Here is a 6,861-nt window from a genome sequence, read left to right on the forward strand (position 1 = left end):
CATAACAATAGGGTGGGAGAATTGCCTGGTTACTAGGCAACATAGACAATAGTGTGAGAGAATAGTGTACAATAGTGTGAGAAAATAGGATGAGTCAGCTAGCTTGGGGACTTGTGATTGGTCCTTGAGCATAGGCTGAGTCAACATGACTCATCTCTATAAATAGAAGGGAATAGCATGAGTCATATTGACATAGAATGAGTCATATCCGCATAGCATGAGTCATATGTAAGGGAGTGAGTCATAAAGGCATGGAATGAGTCATATGGACATAGAATGAGTCATGTCAAGGGAAAACAGTGGAATGTCTCGGATCCTCCTAGAATATTCTGCGCCCTGAATATTCTCACAGTCCTCCTGCTTTGATGCTGCGCTGAAACTGTTCTCCTTCCAATAGCAAGTGCTTTGCATGATTGAAGTCAATGTCGTATATGTCTTCATTGTCGATTCCCAGCCAGTTATTGAAGATACTGTCCACCAAACCTTCCATTACCGATCTGTATATTCCAAATGTAGTGGCTTGAAGCTGGTACTTGTGGTACAGTTCAGGCCTGGAAGGGATACGTTCAGCACGCAGCGACAGCTTAGTTTGGCATTCGAATGATCTCCTAGTCTGACAGCGCTGTCAGCACTTTTGTGAGGACGTGCAATTGCATGCCCACAGCTGCCTTGAACGGCAGTATACCCTTTACTGCATGGAAGAGAAACAAGACCAAGCCAGATGTGTCCTATTTTCGCATTTTTGGTTGTTTGGCCTATGTGTTGATCCGGAAGGACCAGAGGAAGGCTTTACAACCTCATACTCGCAAATGCATCTTTGTTGGCTATGCTGCTGAAGCAAAGGCTTGGGAGTTCTGGGACGCGGTCACACAGAAGTTTTATATAAGCAGCAATGCTGTTTTCGATGAAAGGTGCTTTCCAGGCAACTCCAAGTCCATCAATGTCTTTGGATTGCCTCTATCTGATGTTGCTATCCCTCACACTGATGATGAAGAGGCTTCTGTGCCTAACAATATTGGAGGTAAAAAGTGCACTGACTGGGGATTGAACCAAAACCTCCAGGTATGCATCCCTGCTAGTGGTGGTAACCACTTTGCTATTTTGCCTTCCTTTACCCTGGTGACTTAGCCCCTTTAACTCTGCGCTTTTCCCTTCCATTTCCCATACTGTACAGTTGGTTCCCATGCTCCCAGAAGAGCAAAAATGTGCTCCTGAATCAAGCTCTCTTCCTTCCCTGACTCCCACGGTAGTTGGGAGGAGGGTTCTGTCAGGAAGAAATGGTCGCTCCACCATACAACTCGCTCTCGCCGTGAGAACCTCATATAAGCAACGGTCCCGACCGGACCGACGCCACTTTTGTTTCGACTTGAAGACAACTGCCCGCACACACCTAACGTGAACGATCAAGTGATGCAAGTGCATAGCATTCGATAAAAGGATGCATTCAAACAAGTGAGGCCAATAGATGAGACTAGTATCTCTGAGCGGCAACTGGTAACTCGAGAAGCCCCTTTAAATACTGATGTAGATATAAGACAGGACTATATGAATACTGTGTATGTGTCTGTCAAGAGTGGCATTCCGCAGCTTGACCACACACTAGTAATGGAATACTTAGTGGTTTCTGACTGGAGTCAGGGATTGGTGCTTGCACCGCTACGATAGCAATAATAGAGCTTGACTCAGGTATGTCGCTCTGTATATTTCTGTACTTCCTTAGCAATAATAGAGCTTGACTCAGGCATCTCTGTGTGTATCTGGACGCCTGCCAGCTTCCCAGTTGGACAGGTAGAACTTGTGGCGCCTCCAAGTGCACCTTAGAGGAGTTCTGCCTGACCCAAGCCTTGTGGTTGTGGTCATCCTAGGAGTTCAACAAAGGTGGAATATAGGCAGGCACAGATGGCAGTGAGTTGTGATTTCTGTGATTCCTCATGCAGCTCCGGAGCTAAATTATTGATATTGTTGGGGCTGTGTTGATCGCAACATTAAGCATCATGTGCCGATCTCCAGACAGGCCGAGGCCTGCCAAGAGTGCACCCAGAAGAAGACACAGTGCAGCTTTGCAGATGGGAGAGGTGCTAGAGTGGAGAGCAGTGACGAGGTAGAGGAGGTGAGCAAGGTAGTGGTAGGGCGACTGCAGGGGAGCCCTAAGAAACCAAGCTGGGTGATGGAGGAGGTTTCTAGTAAGTGTTCAGGGATCAGCTCCACCAGGAATATCAATACGGAATTATTCCAGAAGTCAAAGTGCCTCCGTCAGACCGCAAGAGAAGGGCAAGGCCAAAGCACAAGACCCAGCTCCTGCTCCTGCTCCAGAACCTTTGCCTGTGTGCTCTCCTAATCCACCATCTGTGGTTCCCAGCCAGTTGTGTCCCTCCTTAACTCACTGATTCCAGCCATTGTAGTACTACTAAACCCTCTAATTACCGTAAAATTATAGTGTTATAGCACCTGTAATGAAGTACTATGCCAATAGTACTACTTGTGCTATGATTAGCGTGTCTGCACTAATTAGAGCAATAGTAGTACTATCCCAGGGCTATCCCGAGGCAACCTGCTACTGCCTGGTCCTGCTGGTCCATGGCCCTAGACCATGGGAAACTTCCAAAATAGGGTGTACCTGTCTAGCAGCCAGAAAAGGGTGGCAAGCTTATGTAATACCTAGTCAGGGTGCTGGGTGGCTGGAAAAAATCAGGAAAAATGCGGAACAATCGGAATAAATTCCAGTATTAGGATACCACATTATTAGCACTAAAAATAGCCTCTGAGTAAGAATGGACAGCTATGTAGCAGCTCATATAAAATCAGAAAAATGCCAAAACATCAGGGAAATTTTGGGATAGATAATGGGATCTTTGTGGAATAGAGGAGAGCGTAGGATTAGGTAAGAGGGGGGTATAAATAGTAAAACATGAGGGAATGCCCATCAGGACTGTGTTTTTGCTCTCCTGCCACATCCTTGAATGATTTCACACAATGATTGCACTGGAACTATTTAGAAAGAGTAGCTGGGACCTTTGGTAACAATCCCACTCTGTGGAAGCTACTTACAGGTAGTGAAATATACTTTTGACTGCTGGCTCTGAAACTGTTTTTAGCAATCTCCCACACCTATACTATTTCTCATGCTACGCCCTTCAGGGACAGTGGTCACTCCATATAGGGCTATAGGTTTACATAAGAGTGCAGGAGAATCCAACTGCTCATCAATTAGCTACCGCTGTTCACTGGTACCCCTCCTGGAGCCTTCCCCCAGCAACCATTATCAAGTCTAATGGTCCATGCAACCTCTCCCTAGTGTATAGAGTAGTATACTATCAAGCTGCAACAATTTGCGCACAATTTGTGCCAATGATCATGGAGATACACAGATGCACTACCAACTACACCCAAGAACACCAAGATGTTGTTATACCCTATTAACCAGACATGATATCCTCCTGCAAACACTCGCTTATACCTCTCTAAGTATGCACCATCCACCATCCATCTTGTCTGAGCTGTCCCACATGGCTCACAGTCACAGTGTGCCTTAGGGACAGTTCTGCTGGCCCTGTCCCAGAAACTGACACACCCCGATGCATGGAACACAGCAAAGTGGCTGGAACAAGATCAATGATGGATTGTGCATACTTAGAGAGGTATAAGCAAGTGTTTGCGGGAGGATATCATGTCTGGTTAATAGGGTATAACAACATCTTGGTGTTCTTGGGTGTAGTTGGTAGTGCATCTGTGTATCTCCATGATCATTGGCACAAATTGTGCGCAAATTGTTGCAGCTTGATAGTATACTACTCTATACACTAGGGAGAGGTTGCATGGACCATTAGACTTGATAATGGTTGCTGGGGGAAGGCTCCAGGAGGGGTACCAGTGAACAGCGGTAGCTAATTGATGAGCAGTTGGATTCTCCTGCACTCTTATGTAAACCTATAGCCCTATATGGAGTGACCACTGTCCCTGAAGGGCATAGCATGAGAAATAGTATAGGTGTGGGATATTGCTCAAAACAGTTTCAGAGCCAGCAGTCAAAAGCTGTCCCGGGGTGGTGTGATAGAGGTGTTTTTGAGGATGACTGGTGCCAAGTCACCAAGGGTGGTCTGGGTGGGCCCAAAAATGACACACATGGTGGTACATGGAAATATACACTAAGGGAAGTGTGTTATAACCCATAGTAACACAAGTGGTAGTCATGGGGTGTCCATAGGAGTAATACCCAAAAGGAGTAGTTAGACACCTGTTGCTCAGAATCTCTTGGGGTCTTATGCAAACATGTAGCCTTATATGGGCTGAGTAAGATCCCCAATTGCCCAGCAATGTGGCATAGCAATAGTGTGGGAAAATGCGAAAAGAGCCGGTGGTGAAAAGAATTTTTGTACAGTGATGCACAGCCCATGATACCTACACATGATTAGGACAAGCACTCCCGAATCCTATGCACTATTTTAACCGCTACATTAGTAACAACATTGACAGCAAGGACAAATAAACCCCAGATATGGAAAGAGGCTGAAATGTAGATCCTGGAGGTATCCCACATGAATTGCTGCCATGTGCTGATATAATATAGTGATGCCACATTTGTGCCGTCATCCACAGCAGGTTCCATGATTTTTCCCAGATTTTTGCGCATTTGTCCTGATTTTATATCAGCTGCTAGTAGCTATTGTGTGGCGCTCTAGACAAATTCCCAAGCTATGTATAGGTCCGGTACCATTGGGCCTGGCCCCAGAAATATAGTATGATTTGTCCGTATTTTTCCGTATTTTTCTGGGCCCTACAGGGCCAGGTAAGGGTACCCACCTATTATTGGCAACAGCTCAGTATCAAATCCTGATTTGGATCTCCATGCCGGAGATGCCGGGGCTGTCGTATCCAAGCCCTGCTCGGCTGCTGGTAGCTCTATAAGGTATTGGGGAGAATAATGCATAAACACCGCATGTGTAGCCTGTTTAATGTAATAGGGTACACGGTAGCATTGGGTGAATAATGTAATAATACTACAGCAAGAGGTGTTTACGACTGATTCTAGCTTTGCCAATAGGCCTGACTCGTCGATTGAATTATCTCTGCCGTTAAAATATTAGCTCCCATGAGTATTACATAGCAAAATAAAATTAACCAAGTCTCTCTGGCAATTTCTATCCCTGCAAGCATAATCCTACACTAGTTGTCAGTGCTTGCGACCTTTGTTTATTTTCAATTCTTTGGAGATACATATTCTGGAGCTTCGATTCATGTTTGTTTCAGGCATCAAGGCTTTGTTTTCTTTTTCTAGTCTTCCTATGGACTACCCTATGTCGTCTTACTCCTCCTTTCCCCCTCGAACTACTTTATACCCTTCAGTCATCTCAGACCACCTCCACCCATACCACTGGGTGTGTTAGGTTGTTTTCCCTTGGTTTTTCGTGGTTGTTGTGTGTAGTGCATATCACTGGGCCCTAATCCCTAGGGGCTTAGCCATTTGTGTAATAGTGAGGTGAGGGCACATATATGACCGCCCCAAGGGCACACGTTGGAAGTGGCTCCAGCCCAAATTGAACCTGCCACCCCTAAGTTCTCAGTCATATAAGAGGGTCAAGACCTGTAACACTAACCATTACACCAAAAGGTGATATGACTGAGAACTGCTTTCTCAGCCACTCACAGGTATATATGTTACATATGGGAACCTAGTAAGCCCACCAGGCTTACATTTGTATTGAATCTGCATACTTTTGTGAACATTTGTATGGTTATTTGGACCAATTTGTATGATATTTGTACACTTTAGCAGGATCCTTTGTAATGATTTGTGAGCTGTAGGGGGGGCATTTAGTACAAATTTGTAAGTGTGTGGGATGTGTTTTGAAAGACTTTGTAGACCTTTTCACTGTAGTTTGTCCAAACTTGTGGGTTTATAATGGGCATTGGTAAAATTTGGAGTTGTGGTCTCAACTTTTGTCATACCAATTACCACTAAAGCCCACTGAACCTTGTACGTTGTAGACCACTTGTAGTACAAGGATTCTTTTACAACTCTGGCAGATGTTTTGTAGAACTTTCTTGTGGGGTAGGGGGAGTGGTTCGTACAAGTATGCAGGTGGGTTTTGTGATGTTTTGTAGTCTTTTTGGATGATTTTTAAATCGTTCATGGGACATTTGTGGTTACTTGTAAATCATTGTAGATAAGTCCTAGTAATGTGTACACAATTTGTGGTCTTCTGTAAGATTTGTGGAGGATTTGTAGTGGCTTGATGTGGCATATTGGGCCTCCATCATGACATTTGTATGGGTACCAAGCAGGTTTTGCATGGTTTTGTATAGTTTGTGGACTTTTTTGGGTTGCTTGTAATGCTTTGGAGAGGCTCTGGGGCCACTTTTGTAGTATTCCCAGCTGCATTTGTATGATCTGTGGTATTTTTAAGGGTAGTTGTGTACTTTTGTAAATCAAATGGTGAGATTTGTATTGCATTTCTGAGTCTGGTTTGTTGGGCAATATTGATAGCCTGCTGTCAGCTTAACTGTGGGGAAATTGGTAAAAAGTGTGGCCAGTGATTGAAGCTGTTTGTCCAATCCACAGGGTTGCAGAAACCCCCCAGCCCCCTTCTGTGCCATCCCCCTGACAGGTGCTGCAATCAATATTATTGGCATTGTGTTGGGAATGTGATGCCTCCACAAATGCCATGCACACACATAATCAGTCATTGGGCACGGTCAACTTGAAATTCATGGAATTACTCTCAGACTGAGAGTCGGCAATGCCTGCCAGCCAAATGTCTGTGTGACCGTGGTTGTCACACGCACATCATTTTGCACCACAGGCCGTTCTCCTCTGCCAACCTTGGACTGAATGATCTATTCCTGCACAATAAAGAGACACTT

This window comes from Gloeophyllum trabeum (genome assembly GCF_000344685.1).
Source record: "Gloeophyllum trabeum ATCC 11539 unplaced genomic scaffold GLOTRscaffold_00013, whole genome shotgun sequence".
NCBI classification, from domain to species: domain Eukaryota; kingdom Fungi; phylum Basidiomycota; class Agaricomycetes; order Gloeophyllales; family Gloeophyllaceae; genus Gloeophyllum; species Gloeophyllum trabeum.